The sequence below is a fragment of the Platalea leucorodia genome (assembly GCF_965183815.1).
Source record: "Platalea leucorodia genome assembly, chromosome: 3".
NCBI classification, from domain to species: Eukaryota; Metazoa; Chordata; class Aves; order Pelecaniformes; family Threskiornithidae; genus Platalea; species Platalea leucorodia.
The window spans coordinates 25,495,164-25,515,780 of record NC_138825.1 but is presented as its reverse complement, the minus strand read 5'-3'; positions in this window follow the sequence as shown (position 1 = coordinate 25,515,780).

Sequence of the window (20,617 nt, the reverse complement as noted above, 5' to 3'; positions counted from 1 at the left end):
ACATAATGTATTCTTTTCACATGATTGCACCAAGTGCTGTTATACCTTGCATCGCTGTAACATCAGAAGCCATCAAAGACACATGACTACAGCCTCCCAACAATCTAGTGAGGCAGGGACACGTTACCCATGACTCACAGAAGAGGAATTGAAGCAAACATTAGCCAGCTTGTCCAACATCCCTCAGGAGAATGGCAGCAGATCTATGTACTAAAACACGCAAGCTGGGCTAGTGCTTTAACCCCTAGCCAACTATTTGGCAATTACCTTGCCTACCAACCTATCCAAAACTACAGCACTAAGTCGAAAAGTGGGAAGAATGGAAGGAAATTACAAAGAATGAAGGGTGTGGAGGACTGTGTCTTATCAAGAACAGCATTTTTGTTCAGTCTCTGGCTTTGCAGATTTTTCTAAGCTGGACACATGGGGAGTTTTAGCTAGCCAATTCAATTAAGAAAACAAATCTTATCTTGCATTACTGTTAGTGGCACACATTTCCTCACAGAACATGAGCCATCCTCTGTACAGTAATTGTGTAGTTAATAGTAGCCTAAAGATTAAATCAGTGTTAGTAAGAAAAAGTGATTGCCCTTGCTCACCAGGCACATTGAACACTACTGCTATTGCAGAATAAGCCATCCCAGAAGACTTGAGTGCAAACATGCTACTCTGGGATAAACCCACCGATTCCTGTATAATGGAAATGTTGACATGGATTGCAAATGAATTGCTCTAAGTTATATCATATGCTCAGGTAAACAAGGCCAGTATTTCCTCCATTTTTCAAGAAGGAGTAAAATAAAAGGAGTTTTTCCTCAATTCAGCCAAGGGCAATCAGCCAGCACCATTTTCTAAAGATGCAGACATACAAACAGGTTAATGGATGCACTTTGTGTAATAGGGTTTGCGTTGCTTTTTCATTTAACTTAAATATACATGAATGCCCAATGACAGCTCTTTCACATGAAATGTCACACTTTAATTAGTTTCCAATTAAATTGGGATGGAGAGGCTGGGACAGTTTAAACTGGCTCCGATTGGTCCAGCCTGTAACAACTATTAATTCTCATTTCAATGCACATGTCTAACTTTTCTGTTTATACAACTTCTGGATGTTTGATCAACTTTCTACTTGGGTTTTCTGTTAAGTTGACACTCAGAAAGCTTCTGGTAAGCTTTCTAAATAAGATCTCAAAGGCCCTGGTCACCTACAGGTTCCTAAAGCAAACAGGGTATTTAGCTTCTTTATGTTTGTATAATCTTAAAAGCATCAGGAGCATCCATTTTTATTCACAGTTATTTTGTAGACAACTAAAAAAAAGCAGAAGACTGGAGATAGAAGGGTGTTGGTCTTCCAAATGAAGGATTATTTCATTACAGGATCTCCTTTCCTGGTTAAAAATTTGCCAAGGAGCAGCAATGTCTCTAATCAAGTTAACCAAACTACGCAGGCGTTCACAACACTCCCCTCCTCAAACTCACACTTTCACTACAATTAAAACAAAACAAAACAAAAAGAAACTAAAGCAAGCCTATAAAAAGCTCATCAGATAACCATGAACTCATTCCGCTTTTAAAAAGGGATTTCTTTTAAGAATATTTCAGGTGACAGACGTGACATCTTTTAAACTGACATCTTCTATTTAAGGATTTATTTTTCTGGAAAGAAACTAGACTGAGCTTTTTACAAACCTTCAGTATTTTTCCTTTTTTCTTTTTGTTCCATGTTTTGATTATTTTGGATTCTTTCTTCCCCTTCCCACTGTCATACTTCAAATTTATGTATCAATTGCTCTCTGCGAGTTAAGCTTACTCTTAACAAACGTGCCAAACTAAACAAGGTTTTTAGTAGGAGCATAAGCTTGGGAATTTAAACATTCTGCTAAACAGAAATTTCCTTTGCTTAAAGTACATACTTTGTAGGCATATAAAACAAAAAAAACCCCCATGTCCCAGAAACCACAACTACAAAAAAAAAAAAAAAGGGCTTTGCAGAAACACAATTTACCTGCCCATCTAACCACTCATCTATAAGTGAGCCATCACTAATAACCAATATAAATACCAATTCAAAAGTAAAACCTCAAAATCAGAAGTTGAAATAAGGTCCCTCTAAAAGCCAAAAGCCTGGCACTAAAACTCTCAAGTATCTCAGAAAGTAACAGCCTTACTAACAGACTAAGGCTTTTGTAATGCTAGACAGGTGTGCGCTGATGAGAGCGCGGTACAAAAGCACAGGCACTGCCAGGCAGCAGCAGGAGCAGGGCTGCCCGGTGAGAGGGAACGAGGTGGGCGCCGAGGGTGACCCCAGCAGGGCACCGTCCTCACCCCCTGCGGCACAGTCCTTCAGGAGATGAGCCGGATGAGTGGAGCTGGGTGCTGGAAACGGGTCCATGGAGAGCCCCAGGCATGGCCGAGGTTGAACCAGGCCCAGAGGCCACCCAGAGAGGACCATCTGGGGCAGCAGGAGACAGGGCTGGAGACCACCAACCACAGAGCTCAGACAGGGACTGACAGCCCCGGGCTGATCTGAAATGGAGGTCCCAGACCTGTGGGCAGAGGGTGGGGTGGAAGCCCCAGGTGAGGCTGGTCAGGGCCATCAAGACACACAGGTGCACTTCAGGGTCTGCACACCCAACCTAATTTCCAGGTGCAGGACCAGGCCAGCAGAGTATTCTGACTGCATTTTAAACCTTTAACTCATTTGAGCACATGCTCATTTGAATGTTAATCTTCATTCTGCAAAATATTTCTTCTGAAACAGTTTGATGACAAACATTGTGTACAAACGAAACAGCTTTTTTAAAAAGCATCTATCCCAAATGCAGTTTCATCAGTACAAAGACAAAGAGATACCATGTCTTAGTGGATTCTTGGTAAAGTTTAATATTCTCTTGTTTCAGCAAACCAAGAAAAAAACCTGAACAACAAGCCAACTCCTTTGCTATCATAGACATTGGAATTCTATTTCTGATGTTATTTACTTGAAAAAGCCATATGGATAAAGTCAATGGCTATGGGAAACATAGGGAAGACTGAAGGTGGCAAAAGAGGGTAAAGAATGAAAACAGATTTCACACAGAATAAAACTAAACCTGTAACCTGCAATCTCATTCCAAGTACAACGTAAGTTCTCTTAACAGCTTTCACTAGAAAGCAGCTTAAAGATGGAGCCTGATACAAACCATCTGTGTCTCAGCTCAAGACACACTTACTTATCTCACTCGATACTACACGTGGAAGCCTTACCAGCATATTGCCTGTGCAAAGGCAGCAGATAGGGATGTATGATCTCTCCAACAGTATTGGATTCCCCCACAACACCGCTGCGTCTTGCAAGAGGAGAGAGGAGAAATCATTGAGCATTCTTGCAAGAAATCCTTCCCTGTACAAAAGAGGTTTCAAGAGATACCACTCCGCCATCGTTCAGCAACAGAATACTGTTATTCACAAACACAGAGGTAGCAAAACCCATGTATCTTGTATAACCAAGAATATCTCTTCCAAGCACAACACTGGGCACCGAACTGAAACACCTTCAAGCCGCAGATGGCACAGCTGTAGTGGTTTAGCGAGAAAAAGGCTTATGATGACCCGGAGCAGTAACACTGCCTGCTAGCAACCAGCCGCCTTCGCTGGCCAGTCCTGAATGAAGAACTAGGTCAGATTCACACTGTGATATGTAACTCAGAATTGCTTCTGATTTTTAAGAAAACTTAGTTAGTTTCTATATAAAATATAAAAATTTCCTGAGGGGTTTAAATTACCTGATGCAGATAAAAATCTGTGCCTTTCCAAAACAGTAATTTTTTTTCTTTATGAGACATTACAGTGAAACTAGGTCAAACCACTAGTACACAAAAAGCAAATGAATGAATATTTTACACTTTTTCCAAACCTAAAACCAAAAGAAGCCAGAAATACAAAAAAGTCTTCCTTCGCTCTCCCAGAGTCAGCTGGGGCTGGCCAGATTTTTTTGCTAGTAGTTTTAAAAGACAGACTGAAGGGAGCAAGGGAAGCCGCTAGGTGTTTCATGAGGCAGAGGCCATACGGCAGAAGCTGCGTTGTGTGGTGAAGGGCAGCACTCCAGTCACAGGGCATTCTCCTGCTTCCTCAAATTTATTTAGAGGCTTATAAATAATAAAGGCCAAGATAACTCTCAGGACATTTCCAAGAGCATGACTTTCTCCTCTATTACAGACTTCATATATTTAACTGTACCACATTCAAAGGAGTGTTAAAAAAAAAAAAGCATCTGATATGAAATGCACTTAAAGCAGAATGCTTTCTCGCACTTCATTTGCTTTTGTATGTAATTTCTGAAACTCCAGGAAGAAAGCAATTACTGTCAAACTGCAGCCTGTATTTACCAACAGTGCGTGGCATCCCTCCAGCATTCCTAGCACTGCAGGAGCAGCAGCACACCTAACAGAAGTATGTAACCCTGGGCTGGGCCCGAGACCGCAGCATTTGATGTAAGCTGCAAGTGGTGTGTGAGCCTGCAGTTTTAGGGAAGAATAAAAATAACAGTGTACGGGAGACAGAACGTCTGGCACAATCCACCTCCATCGAGTTGAGTTCTGTCTAGAGGAGGAAACCTCTCCCTGTGAAACAGCTTTCTCTCCCTTGATTGCTGTCATGTGAGAGTTTCATGCAGGTAGAGCATGGCAAGGAGTATTTCTGTGCCTGACGAGGTGTCTGTATCCCACCCAGTTATGGGTAGAATTCCCATAAAGCCTGATAAACTCTCAGGAGCCAAATTAATCTCTGGACAGATGAAAGGGGTTTTTAACTCTTACATAATACAAGCCTTCTGCTGCAAGGCCACTGTTTTCAACTACTTGCTTATGCAGTCCCTGGCAAGACATGGACCTCATCCCCAGGCATGTAAATCTTTAAAAATTCTTGGGGAGATTTAAGTATTACCCTAATCCAAACAGTAATAAAACCAACAAACATTCTCACCTCTACATTCTGGAAAAGGAGTCAAATCATACTTTCATTTTTATAACTATTACAATATCCTACGCACAACTTTTAGAAGTCTCTAAGCATCTAGAGATCCCATACCTGTGTGCATGAACAGATGCCAAGGACTCTCTAGGACGTTCAAAGCGGAAGACAACAGCTACTGTTACTACTACTGTGCATCACCAGACACCAATATACAGTGGCCAAAGATCAAAAGTTGTCTCAATTCGGATTTCTACTTTCCCAGTTCCATCATAGCTTTTCCTTCCCAGGAAAATTTCCATTTTCCATCAGATTCATCTTTGCTGTGACAGATTTTTTTGTATGTAAGTTGTCATGTGTTTTTACTGTATCCCATTTGAGTCAGGTCCTGCACACTCTTTTTGTGTAAAAACACCTTTCTTGTGCATTTACAGAACAGTTCTATGGAGTTTTGTGGATACACATCTATCAGGCAGACATCTAATTACTCTTCTGCATCAAGGCGCACAAGTACCAAGTATTTTTGTGGATCTCACTAAGTCAGTGTCCGACAGTCTCTATCACAGAAACTATGTGAACTTCCCAAACTGCAAATCAGGACTTTATCCATTACTTCCTTTCTCATCCCGCCAGAATACCCTCAACAATCCAACAGGTCTTTATAATGCAACTACTGATGAAGGACTTTTTGAGCTAGTGTAAGCATTCAAGTTAGGAGTGACATCCGCATGAGGTAACATATCTAAATGATGCTTGGGTTGCCATTGCAGTCAGTTTTAATCCACAAGAACATCAGTAATGAAGCTGAAGTTTTTACCACTCACCTGTACACCTTGTAGAACTTTGTGCTCTTAAAGTTTAAAAAAAACCAACAACAACAACAAAAAAAACCAAAACCAAAATGCCAGACCCCAGTAGTTTTCCTTTCTGAGTAGGAAATGCTGCCTGTCTGTCCATGCAGGGTGTCTGCAGCAGCTCCACCTCTCTGCCACAGCAGGGTTTAGCTCTGCAGGGTACAGCAGTTAACCATTTACAACCTTCTCATACCTTGGCTATGTTACTGCAAGACCTCAAATTAGACACAGCCAAGAGTGATCAGTGCCTGGATAGTACCTGTCCAAAGATGCAGTTTCATACGTGAGGCAGTCTCATCTAAGAGCTCACTACTGCCAGGAATGGGAGGGAGGATTTGTTTTTTGCACACCACCCTCGCCCTCTCCCCCCCCTTAATTCCAGAGTGCATCACCACAGCTTGTCTTATGCCAGCTCTGGAAATCTGCTGGGACCTCCTCCTGGTTGAGCCACTTCACCTCCCTAACTTAGCAATAGAATAGGATCCTTTTCAGCTTGGTTAGTGAGTTTAAATAGCTCACGGTGGAGCCCAGCATGAGTAGCTCACCTGGCACAGGGAAGAGAGCAGAACCACACAGCTCAGAGAAGGAAGAATAAGAGTGATTCCGCCTCAATTGACAGCAGTCAGTCAGGACAGCTGAGCAGTTTGTGAAATCACAGCCCAAGGAAGGCTCCTGGTCTCAGCAGGCAAGGGAACCTCTAGAACACATTCCCATTCTTCCTGTATGGCAAAGCTACGTTAGAATAAAAGTTGCTTTCTCTGAAATAGCCAGTTGATTGAAAACACACTAATTCCCCCCCCCCAAAGAAAGCAATTTATTCTATAATTGAATGTCCATAAGAGGAGTTAATATTGCAAACTCTAGATGGGTTACATTTTCTACATGAACAAACCATTCAGAAGAAGAGAAGCGAGACCAGCATTTCGGTATTTTGGCACATCCTTCTTTCAGACCTGATACTACACCTGTTCTCTAAGTGCCACCCTTCAGAAACGGCACAAGGCCCCGCATCCTAAATTTTTACTGAACACTTCCTAGCAATCAAAGATCAGGAAAATCTAACCATTATTGTAAGGGTCAACTATTTAAAATCAATTATATCCAAGTGCCTTAAAACCTCTCAGAAGATTTGACAGGATTCTTCACCATTTGTCCCTATTTTACCCTACTGGCTACAATCAGTAGCAACATAGTATCGGCATCACTTATGTTTTCTTTCAGTTAGTCACCTTTGCAAAAGGTTTTCAACTCCTTCAGGCTCACCGGAGCTATAGTGACTATAGGAGATTGCATTTCCTGCTAAATGTGATTGATAGGCATGCAAAACCATTATAAAAACAGTGAAGGATATGCTTAGTAAAAACCACAGGAAAAACTTCTTACAGCATGGTTTTCATTACCCTCTCATGTTACAAAGAGATAAGTAAAACTGCAAATAAAAGTTCTGAACACAGGATAACATGAAGAGCAGAAGCAATAACTCTAATGGAGGCAAGTAATTGAATCAGATACAGAGTAAAATTATACACACCAGTACATTCACACTACTTAAACATACACTAGCACAAACCAGTGCCAATTGTTCTATAATTTCAAATGATGCGATTAGAAGTTTGTTAGAAATAAAGACAAAAAAGTTAAAATATCACCTATCCTGCTTCAATGGGGAAAAAAACCCCAAACCTATTTTTAAGAGCTGGCTGCAGTTGCACTTCTGTATCAGGATTTTGCAATGGGACGGTGACAAGAGAGCACTTGGGGATTAAGAAGCAAATAGCCACAACGCTTGTGAGATGGCAAGATCTGCCTGCAGCTCGTTACAGGGGTACCACCGCGCCGGCGTCAGATGAAGACTGGAAGCTGCCGAGCTGCGTTCACGCAATGCTGCTCTCGGCTGAGACCCTGCCAGGAAGGTGTGTTACCCCAGCAAAATGTGGTCCTATGCACTTCATAAAGGTGCGATATTTCTGCTTCTGCCTTTCTTCTGATTTTAATACGGCTTATACAACTGAGTTTCTACAATTTCTACTCAACCAGTGGTCATGCTTGTGTACCTCCCATTCTCCTTCACCTCCTTTTTTATATATAATTTGGAACATTATAAAGTCTTTCAAATGAGCAGAAACTGGGAAAACTTGGGTTAGAACTACATATTTCCAAAATGCATCACACTAACTCTAAAGACTGCAAAAATCAAAAAGGCACCTATTTAATGTAAGGAAGTTCCAACATATTGGGATTCCTTGGCCCACCAGGAAAGAAAATGTTTTCTTAAAAAAATCTGTCTTGTAAAGCCCAAAGAAACACAGGTGCAACTGGGGGAGAGGGGAAAGATCAGCAAGAAGCACTCAACTTGCAACAGATCAAATATAAACAGTGTGGTCGCCCCTCCAAACTGCAAATCTGCCCTTTTCCTTATGGGAATGAGATCCAGGGTTGCCCCCACTGATGTCAGTAACCAGACTGGCACCAAGCGAAGCAAGACCCGTACCTGCAGGCTTACAGTAAGAATAAAACTTTGTCCAGTTTCGTGATGTTCAGAGCAATGGTCTGCTTCCCAAGGGAGACTCAATTAATCCCATTCAGGTATTAGATAATGAACCCAAATGATGCAATGAAGGCAGCATGGCTGCAGATAAGCAACAAGAGCCAAGTGTGATGGGGTAGAGGAGAAAGCGGGGGGGGGGATAAAATTAAAAAAGCATGCACGCTGTACATCCTAACCCACAACTGGGCACATTTAGTTACAGAAGTAGATATTTCATACAAGATCATAACATGAACTTTTGAACTTGCATGGAAAAATGCCTCTCCACTATTCAATGCATTAAAACATCAATGCTACAAAATGCTGAAAAAATTCCTTCAAGTTCTATCAAAGGAGGATTATATTGTGGGTGCATGCATGAAGAAAGTAAATCTGTTATCTTTACTGAATATAGGCCTTGATGTAAATCACGCAGCCACAGTCTATGAATAACTGCATTTGTTTCGACAGCAAAACACCTCATCTGAAATACAGAATAGCTGCTGGAAATGAGCTAATGGTACTTTTCTTTCTGTATTAAAGGATTATTTTCCAGTGCCCACTGTGTGGGCTTAAACACTAGCCTGAAACAGTCAAAATACTTATAAGATTTATGGCTAAGGCGGAGGGGGGGGGGGGGGGATGTAGGGGGACTTTCTTTGAAGCAACTGACTTCTTTGACCGGTGTCTCAGAATTACAAGGCTACAAAAGGACCCCTCTCTGTGAGCAGCCCTCTGCTTTCTTCCTTCATCTCTGTTGCAGATCGTATTGATAAACAAGATTAGAAAACAGCTACCTAGTTATCACGGAGATGGATAGCACATAGGAACTGAGATATTATTAACAACAGATGTCATGGTTTATTATAATAATTTTTTAACAGGGAAGCTCTTACGCCTCAAATACCACTCAAGCCATCAATATGAATGCTTCAGCACTAGTATGTTTTTCACAAGCTTTCAAAGGAGCTTGGGAGAAAAATTCCGAATTTACTTCCACAGCATTCCAGTAAGTGCTGCTAACTGCACTGACAGGGGAAGGAATTGTACAAACTGCAATCCCATATTGTTCCATTGTACAAAAGTGTCATTCTTCTTTTTTAGTTATAACAGTAATATAATAGATAAGTTTAGATTGGCTGCTTATTTCCTCTAACATATTATTTGTAATTAATTCTGCTCAAGAGAACAGCTTTGCACTGAAGGCTAGTAAAACTGTATTAGTTTTGGAGTGTAAAACACAAGTTGCAGCTTTATACACAAAACCACTGTAATAAATTCTAGAAACTGTGGCATGCCATTCTTTGCTCAGCTTTCATAATAGTCCTTCAATAAATGCTTTACTACCTTTCTCCATAAGTCTGGACAAAATACTCACCCTTTACATATGATGATAGCTTTATTTGGAATCATACTTGAGGTTATCATCTTTTAATGAGATTAAAGTCCAATTCTTATTAACTGACCCTATTAGAGAAGGTAGTTGCTTTGTAACACTTCAGGGGGTAAAAATGCTTTGCAGAAACTTTTACTTGGTCATGAGCCGAAAATAAATTCTTTAAAATAAAACAGCTTTATTCCTTGCTCAGATTAATACACTTTTATGTTAACATTCTAGCACAGAACTGGAGCAACAAAGGCCAAAACTGACTTGTAAGCTTGTGACCCTCCTAGCTCACAAAGTAGACCTTGCATATTAAAATGGAGAGACACAAACATTACATCTAACACTAACATTTTCTTATTTTGCTGTTCTTTACAAGCAATTCAGATTTAAAACAGAGAAGTTAGTCTGACTTTTAATTCTCATATGAAAAACAGTATAGTCACTCCAAATTTAAGTTGCACAATTTATGAAAGAAACCTAGATCTAAACACAACTTGCACAAAATGAAAACATCTTCTGTATGACCACAGGTAGGTGTATTTGCTGTACGTGCATATCAAAGTGGCACAAATAGGCCTTTGATCCATTGTAGTGGCCACTGAAGTGCTACTGAATGCAAGCAAAGAAAAATATTATTTATAGATTATGTAATTTTATTTTCTTATTTACAAAACCTAAATGCCAGAACAGAAGAAGGTGGAGTAAAATAAAAAAAGGTTAAACAATCTCTCTGTACGTATTATGTTCTCATTTGATATCACATAATTGGACTTGCAGAAGCCTAAGACGACGAGGTATGTCTAACATTTACACTCAGCATTAACTGGAACACAGGGAGAAGCAAGGGAAGAAACAAGGAACAAAAATAAAATGAGTGGAGAAAGCCCATGTGGTACAGCCCTTCCTGTAATTCTGTCTCTGGTTAGCAAGTTGGAAGCATCTCATTTCTTTAACTTGAAGCCTGATATTCACATTCCTCTGCAGCTTAATGTGGACATGGACAACAGATCACACTCATGTCTTAAAGGAGCTAAATGATTTAGTACAGCAAGCCCACAAGCTACAAGATTGATAGCAAGAAACCTTATGTTTACATCCACTTTGAGGAAAAAGGAAATGAAATTTCATTATCCCCAGTTCTATTGCAGAAGCAGGCAATGCCATATGGATGTACTGGTCACATTAAACAAAAGAAAGTAAAATCTGTCCTTCACAGTTGTGAAGACACTCATGCCTACTGACGTGCTGTTAAGTACGGCCACCATGCCTGTGAAATCAATTAACCTGTACCTACACAGCATGGGAGTGAGACACGTCTCCAACCACAGCCTTTCTACAACCAGGGCTGAATGACAACAGGTTGAACAGAAATCAAACTGCAGACCAAGATGTGATACCGGTGTGCATCTTATTCAACAATTTACCACAAAGACAAGTCTGGCATAATACAAATTCCTATTATCACGGAATAGTAAGTATGTGATAGTAAGTATGTGATAAAAAAACACAGCAGACACAAATCACGCATGACGCTGTCTTACAGCAACATCTACTGCATACGAGGCAACAGTGTCAGTGGAAGGGAAAGAGAAGCGCTCCCCCCCAAGCAGTGGGCGTGCTGCAATTCCATCCGAGCTGTTTATTACCGCTAAAGTTCATCATCTCCATTTGCAAAGACAAGACTCCGAGACAAACTTGCCAAGAATTAACCAGTTTGCCTTTTTTATAAAATGATTAGCTGTGCTTTTGAAAGAGTTACTAAGGACCAAAGGGTCACAGGGTAATTATTTACAGAACTGACGCCAGGGATGAAGTGACAGATAAAGCCATCACAAAGACCATGCAGAGTAAGGAATGAGAAACTCCCACAATTTGTTGACAATCCCTGTGAAGTGCAATTCAGCTCAGAGAGAGCACCAGCTCTGCTCTTCCCTCTCGATGCTGATAGACTATAACGACAATACAAAATCTGACTCAAGACCTTCAGTTCTCCATTTCCAAGTTCACACTGGAACTACTTAAGAAGAAAAAAAGAAGAAATCAAGCCCACCACATGGCAGACATCATGAAGAAGTGACATTGCCTTGCTTTGGTTTCAAAAGGTATTCAGCTCAATTATGACAGAATTAAAGTATTCCCTTTCAGCTAAATAAAGGCTACGTTTGCTGAACAAACCACTGTCCCTCAGCTCAGTGTAAGGAGGGTTTATAACCTGGTCTTGCGGGAGGGAGACTGGAGGCAGCAGAGTTCAGCCTTGACTCTCTAAGAGGGAACAGGATCACTGGAAAAGAGTTTAAAGTATCCTCGTGAAAGAAAGCACAGCTCGTGTCTTCCCCAGCCACTCCCCCCCCACTGCAGAATACAGGACACTCAGTCCAAAAGTATTTTCAGTGCCTAAATATAATGCAGGCATTCACATAGCATAAATAGGAGAATCCTTTTGAAGGGCTATCTTCAAAACAACCTCCATTTCTAAGTAAGACTAAAGTTCAAAGTCATATACTGGCATGTCAAATTCAGGATATCCTTGTAAGAATAATGAATTTATTGTTATTGTACCCAGCTATTTTCGTAAAGTTTCTGGAAGCAAGAAACATGAAATGTGCTTAAATGACTACTCGTGTACCTTCATGTTTCTCTTCAGTCACAACTCAAGAACATTTGGTAGAATATGGTCATATCCTTATGGCATTTCATAACATCAGCTTTCATCGGCAATCATTGATTACATACCCCAAAAATCAAGCTGCTACATTTTTTCAGTCTTTTTTCTGAACTTTGATATATAAACTTGTCAGAGTAAAATATAGCTGGCCCTTAATACTACAGTTTATGCCAAAAATAATAAGAAACTTGTAGAATCACAAAGCCTAGAATTCAATTGGAAAAAGAATACTGCAAAATATCCAAGCATAATCATTACAATTATACCAAGAAAGAGTAAGGGAAAAAAGTGGAGTTTTGAAGAAAAGTTAATAGGTAAAAACCAAACACAAAAACCAAACCAAACCAAACAACAAACCCTCACAGATAGAGGGCTGACAGGGAATCCCAAAAGGTCACAGAAGGAAAATGTACAAGACAGTCCAAGAACCCTCTTTTCTTGTTGTGATCCTCCTACTCCATCAGGTGTTCTGGTAGAGGAAACCAACCGCCATTAATTTCCAAATAAAGTGTCACTGGGGACCATTAAATGCCATGCTATGAAAGGATTTGTTCTAACCACATTATCCCATCTGAACAATCAGCTCCTGCAGGACACAGTGTTAGCTGTTCACGGCTATCGAAAGCACTAACCCAGCTGCACCATAAAAAACCAGCAGTGAATTAAACTCTTAAAAGTGACAGGTGTCTTCAGTTCTTACTGGAGCAAGCGTGTGCCAGCCTGGGAGATGTAGCATCCTGACACCAGCTACTCACGACAGAAGAATTTCAAAATCCTTCGTCACTACCTCTAAACACTCAAGTAAACCAATCACTTTAACCGGCAGTAGGATGCATGCACTGGCAGATACACATCTTCTGACAGTGACAAGGGCAGCACAAAATCTTCTACCATGTTTTCACAACTGAAAGTAAAATAAACTCATTAGTAGAGTCATAAGACCAAGTTCATATTGCAGAAGCCTTCTTCAGGTCACTAGGCTAAACAATGTTTTGCCTTGCTAGTAAGACTCAAATAGCATCCTCTCCTTACCATGAGGTATGAAAGTATTCAGCCTTACAGGAGGAAAAAAAACCCCTGTTTTTAAAAAAAAAAAAAAAAAAAAAAAGTAATAGTTTGCAGAGAGGGGGAAAAAAAACATCACTTTGTCTGGCATAAAGCAGAGAGACAGTGGGGAGGGGAAAAAAAAAAAAAAGGGTTGGCAAAGATAAGCAAAGAACATAGAGAAAACATTTCTTCAGTGCAGACAGGAAAGGGCAAACAACTTTCCAGCTGTTGCCCGATGTGTACAAGTTTCAAAAGTGTTCTGAAGAAGTAAAACAGCAGATGGCATGAATCCCATGCAACATACACAATTTAGCAGACCAGACCCTTCTCCTAAACTCCTTTGCCTATTCAGGCTGCACTTTTTTTCCACTGCAGCCAAAGCTCATCTACTTTTTTTTTTTTTTTTTTTTTTTGGTAGAGAGCTAGTAAAAAGTGACTCTAACTCATCTAACTCGTGTTCTAAACAAAAAAACACACAAAAGTCTGGGACTCATACCACTGATCAAAAACAAAGCTAGAAACCACCTCAACCGTAATTTATCTTTTAGCTCCTTCAGTACAGAGGTCCAACATAACTACTCATTACCCATTTTCAAAAGTCAGGCTAATTCATTTATGTGGGTTATTATTCAGAGAGCAGAAGAGAGCAATTATACCACTCCATGAAAATAAGTTCACATTAGCATATTGCTATCAACTCCTGAAGGTTCACTTCAGTTCATCTAGTACCTCACAGAAGTGAGAATGATATATTTGTGTACAGATGTGAAAAATGTTAGAGTAGTTTCAAAAAGTTAACTAGTGAAGTAGCCCATTCTGGAATCAAGACTGCCTGCCACCCTAGACATCAAATAGCCTCACGATTTCTCACTTTGCTTTTCCTTGGAACGGTCTTTATGCATCTTAAGGGGTTCTGGAAAACAAAATTAACTACTTCTATAGCCAAGAAAAGTAATAATGTACTACATAATTTCCTACCAGTACTACAGCTACCTGTGGAGTCTTAAGAAATTATAAACACAACACAAGATTGTCTGGGATCTTGAGAATTGAAGGGAGATGTTCAGGCAAGAAGACCTGCATGAAAGAATGGTCCACACAGTTGAGGAGGTTTGAATACCCTCTTTCAGCTGGACAAACAAGACAGGAACTACATAAAAACTCTCACGTGGTATTAAAATTATGTGCCTTAGCAGTATCCCATATATAGTTAGCTCCCCTTCATAGGGTGGTACCCTGAATACTGCACAATGAAAACAGAGGAAGAGTCTGGCTAGAGACAGTAGTATAAACCTGCTTTTATAAGTATTGTTTTCCTTCTACAGAACAGAGAGTGAAATATTCCATGTAACATTTTATTTTCCTGTAAATGAAGAATACAGCATGCAGACTTCCTGTAGCGGAACACACTTTTCTTTTCCATACGCAATTTAAACTGTGAAGTTTCAACAGAGAAAAATATTATATGTATCCATGGATATCTAATTTTAGAAAGACAAACAGTTCTCCTGCTCCAGCAGCGGGGAAAAAGATGGTAAGAAACAAATAGTTATTACAAGTCATACGGAAAGGAACTATGACACTACATGACATGCGCAGAAGGTCATGAGGACTGAGTTGGGCAAGTGCCCATGAGGGAAACAAGGCTTCTGTGGGGTCTGCATCTGAAATGGACTGAATACAGTCAAAGCCATCACATCTTATTGCCAACTTGACAAACTGATTTTTCTAAAATGGAAAAGATTTGAGAAGGATAATGCCTATAGAGCCTTTGCAACCATTTTCAAGCCCTATGCCATGTTAGTAAGCACTGAGATTGGCATTATTATGAGTCCACGAAAGGAACTGCAACGTCTGCATGCAATTTATACGCATTTTTTCCCAAAGTCATTGTGGTTTTGGCGTACAGAATTTGGCCAGAAGTCTTCAGAAACTTAGCTGGGAGATTTTCATATCTAGAATCTGAAGCAGAGAGATAGTTTTATTGCATGCAAACACATCTTCATCATGTATTATAGTTCTTGCAACCAAAAAAAGAGTAAAACCCAGCATCTGAAATGTACTATGAACATCCTAAAGGGAATACAGACCAAAAAACAAAACAAAAAACCCCAAGAGACTGTTGAAATTTGTTTCTTTTCTAAGAAAAAAGAAAGTCACATTTCTCAGAACGAATACCTGGATATAAATGTAGATGGTCTGGAACACTATAAGCAGCCAACAGATCTGCTTGAGCAAGCAAACTAGCCAGGAAACATAGGACGTTACTAATAAAGTGTTTTCTGAAATCAAAAAGTAGCATTCTTTTTATTTTTTAAAAATAAGAACGGGCAAAGCAAAAGCTTCTGTGGAGAATGCATTTTCTGTTGACACAAAACTACAGAAAACCATTGGAGATGCACTATTTCAAAGTATTTTGGATGCTAAGTATAAATTCTTTCCCATTCTAAATGTAAAAACATATCATGCATGCTTGAATTTTAAAGTTTATTTTCTACTTTAGTTTTAGGCAACATAATAAACATATTGAAACCTTTAAAGGAAAATATTTATGTTCACTATAGGATACATTGTTTCTGTACTAAGAGGTCCCAGTAAACAACAAAGGCAAGCATCTAAAAAGAGAAAGTGGATAAAACACAGTATGTTATGGGTTCTGGAGCAGGAGGCCAGACTTTGCTTACAAATCGAGTATCAGTGCTGGAAAACTGGTGCCAAAACTAAGATAGGAAAAGGCCCTTATATTTACATGAATAAGTTGTTAAAGGTAGTAGCACTCTCCTTAGTGAAAGTCGCTGGTCTCCACTATTATCAAAATTTCTTCCTGTCAACAGAATACAGTTCCTCAGAATTACAAAGTGTCTAATTATCAACTGAGTTAGCTAGTTTCAATTACGAACAAGCTTTATAATTCAGATATACCTGCAAGTAGTATTACACAATTTATAAATCTTTCATTCTTTAAATATACTATTAAGTAGATCCATGAAAACAAGAATTGCTATCTCATCTTCAGAACTGAAACGTGCCTTGCTTTCCTGATCTCTTGTCCAGAATCAGCAGACAAAATCTACCAGTCCTCAAGGCATGCTGAATCCTATTTAAACTTTCCAGGTCACCTGGACTTGAAAACTATGTTTATTTTCATTCCTCAGCTCTTGCACATAGGAACTCCCCATAGGATTGTACCAATCACAAATATTGATCATAAGATATCAAATTAGTAATCTTGGGATGATCTTAAATTCTTGTTTTTATTTGTTGACAATATCATTAACAGAGGGCAAAATCATCTTATCCAGAAGAACAGCGAATGGAAAAATAATTGGATTATCATGATATCAAATGTATGACAAGGCTTATGACTTTTTAAGGATGGACACTGAAAAGTTATTGTCCAACCTGAGAAGCTGTTAATGTTAAATCCCAAGAGATATATACCCTGTCCTTAAATTTGGTAAAATATTGGTCAGAGGTGCACCTATTGTTCAATGTGATTTGCAGTTTAATTATCTCGGTTAAGAAAAACATTAAAGTATACACAGCTAAAATAAATTCCATTTAAGTAGATGGTCTGAGGACAAAGTAACCACCCATGCCCACCAAAAACCAAAAGGTCTGTAGAAATTCCAACTGAAAAACAAAATAACAAAGCATTTTTAAAGGGCACTTTTGACATTTACTGTAAAGTCTAGAAATAGCCACTGAACAACTACAATTATGAATTTAGCTTGCCAAATTACAACTGCATTGTGCAATTTCAGCAAGTTATGCTGGATCCCATGCAGCGCACTAACACCCCCATCTCAAAGTCCTACCAAGAACTTATAAATTACAGACCAGCTGATGTCCCTTCTCTAACTCTCTATGTGGTTCTTTGTTAGTGCCCGGCTCAATTTTCTCTTTCCTTATTTTTATCACACATGAGAACATTGGGATATTTTGACTACTTATAGTGTTCAAAATGTTTTTGAATGAAAATAGCCAAAAGAATCCAAATAAAATTAATCAAGAGAAAATAATGATACATGACACTCATTTCCCTCTGTTAAAACCTTGCTTTCTAACCCGAATTTTATCTGCTAAAAGTTTACCAGCCAGATTTCCTCCCCCTGTTCCAGCCACTCAGGCACTGCAAAGTGGCTGAACCTCTCTCCCAGCAGCCAGCCAAGAATTCCCTAATTTCCGACCCATGCAGTGACCCAGGCTGGAGCGCTGGGCCGGAGATGCCCTGACAATTAGGTAGCCCTTGTTTTCCACTGTCTGTGCGGAGCAAACCTCAACACAAGTTCTTCTTTTCAAACAATACAACTTTAAAACAAACCAAACAAAGGCTCCTAAAAATCCCCGTAACAGGGAGCTGAAACATGTTCATGAACACACCAAAAAAAAGTTAAACCAGATATAACGTTTCTTAGGAAGCCCAAACCCTGGTCGTGAGCATGTGTTCAAGACCCGACAGAGTGGTTTGAAACACGATACAGTCTCTTTGATACAGCTCACTAGTTTAGAAGTAGAGGGGCTGTATCCTATTAAAAATAACAGGAAATTGACCACAGTAATAAATCTAAAGCTTTGGCTGCTGCAATTTCTTATCTTCCATGAGCAGTTGTTGGTGTGCAACAGCCATGCAACTTTTTCTTTTTAGAAAAGAAAATAAACAAACAATTAAAAATCACTCCAAAGCTGGAGCTTCCACTTGGTAATAGCTTACATCAGCCAGTCACAGCCTTGGGAGACCTAGATCCCTGAGATCTTTTCCCTGTCATGCCAGGATATCCTCTTATATTTTGATGGTTTACTGCTGCCTCCAGGCAAAACCATATCACTGAGAAAGTTAAGTCGGTGCACTAAGACTGACAAGTCCCAAGGAATCTCATCAGAGGCTTTGGCACTTCTGACAGGACTTGCGTTCCTCTTTTCATGCAATTTCTGCACCCAACTGATCTCTCTATCTCCTCTGATAGCATTTTTCTCTTTATCTACCAAAACAAATTAAGATCTGAGATGACAGCAGCTTCTTCTAATGGCTTACCAATGCCTAAAAGGGACTGCAACAGCAATGTTATCTCCATGAATCCCACTAGTGGAGAGACAGTTTCTGCTGGGCTGGAGCAAAAGGGATGGGGGGCAGGGAAGGGGTAGCCAAGTCTCTTCCTTGAATGGAATAAAATACATATGCCAAAGGATTTCATTCAACTGGCAGAGACTACACTGAGCTTTTTGCCAGCGTAACTGTGTCTATTGTGGGTATGACTTGTTTTCCCACTCCTAAAAGGCAGAGCTTTGCCAACAAAACTTTAAAGACTAAGACCAACAGTGTGGGTGTGGGGTTCGGTTTGTTTTCAGTACACACGAGTGAAGTTAACCATGGTCCAGTTTCCTGCCAATCTAATCCACACACCATATAATGTCAGTATTTTCTTTGTTTCTTATTCTGATTAGGTCCTACAAGCACTTCTGGAGCCAACTTTTCAGGCAGGCAATCCTCCTCTGAAGCCATTTTATTTATTTTTTTTTTAAATCCCAGTACAAGATTCCAAAGGTTGGAAAAATATCAGGGACAAGTAGTTCAATACAAAGGGCAGATATCTAATTTAAGAGCTAAAAGCGCTTCTGTAACATGTATATTTTGCCTAGATTTAGACAACAAGGACATGCTAGTTGTAGGAGATATTTACAATGGAAAGATCAAACCACTGCACCTACTAAAGAAACCCCAACCACCAACAACAAAAAAACACTCTTCCAGCCCTAGAGACTTAAAAACCAGAAGCTGAACCTCCTTGCACTAGGACTAATTATAGCAGAGTAGTTACAACATGTTTGGAGATCACCTCACCTATGAGTATGTGCCAAAAACAGGGCTCAGTTCTCTCCTGCTACCCTGGAGGAAGGTGGGAGGGAAGTAGCTTCCATTTTGGATCCTGCAGGACCCCAAGAACTATCTCCCTTTGGAAATATATGTAGGAAACAGAGTTGAAAGATCTTCCTCTCACCTGTGTAGATTATTTTCGTAAAGCTGTGTCTTCGACTGTAAAAGCTATGCTAGAGCTGGGACGGCTATGTACATCTTCTCATTTCTGTCACCCGATTTTGAATCTCAACCAGTTCCTGATCCCAACCATGAGGAAGACACCACATATTTTTCAGATCTGCCTCCAAGCGCAAAAGCTTGTTAGCCAAAAATTTCCATTTCTTGACATGACTCCTGGATGGTCTCTTCTCTAGCATCGAAAGGCCTAATACAGACGTCTGCAAAGTGCATGGTGATCCCGCTGTCAGGAAAGCTATGTTACATCGGCAAAGGAATCATCATCAGGCCACCAAAATGACTTTACACTATAATATTAGAAGGGAGAGCTAGAGCTATGGAATTTCTTCATGCTTGAGGGCTAACTCTTACCAACACCAGCCCATCTGTCACACATTGTTTTATGTCTGCTTTGATTTCTTTTTGCTGAAAAAAAAGGGAATGCACATCAGAAATGTTACGGACCACCAGATTTGTTTCATATATTATCAAAGCTAAACATTCAAGCATTTTATGGAGATTAAGAGATTAGAGTCCAAGAGTTTTTATTCTTCTGTGTGCAAGGCTCCCTCTTTCAATCAAATTAAAAAGTGGAGTTCAAGGTATGTTGTTAATTCCTGAGGGGAAATGATACATAACCCACATGCACAAAGAAGTTGGCTTGCATGTGGTTGTTTTTACAGCATGGAATCTGTTTCAATCTATGTTTGTTTAACAAGATGCGAGTCTAACAATGGTAATTTACGAAAAGCTTGTGCACTAAGTATGTACAATACCAGAAACAATGGTCATAACTCCTTCCAAAGATACAAAAGCATCTATAAAACTATCAAAACATAAGCACTGCCCTGGATTAGTTGTTTCAAAACCCCACATTCCAAACAGCTTCATCATTTCAATAATCCATCTATAAACACTTTAACTAATTTTAGACTACTGTTTCACATTCCAGCAATGAGTTACTGCTAGTGAATTCAGCACAAAATTTTGCTATTAGTATTTTCATTGATTTTTTTTTTTTAATCCATAGTATCGTTACTGTTTGCTCAGACATTTTTTGCAACAGTAAATCTTGGTTTAAAGTATTGTACTAGAAACACCGATCGTTCAAATAGCTATTTACTAGTAAGTTCCTCAATCTATATTTAAG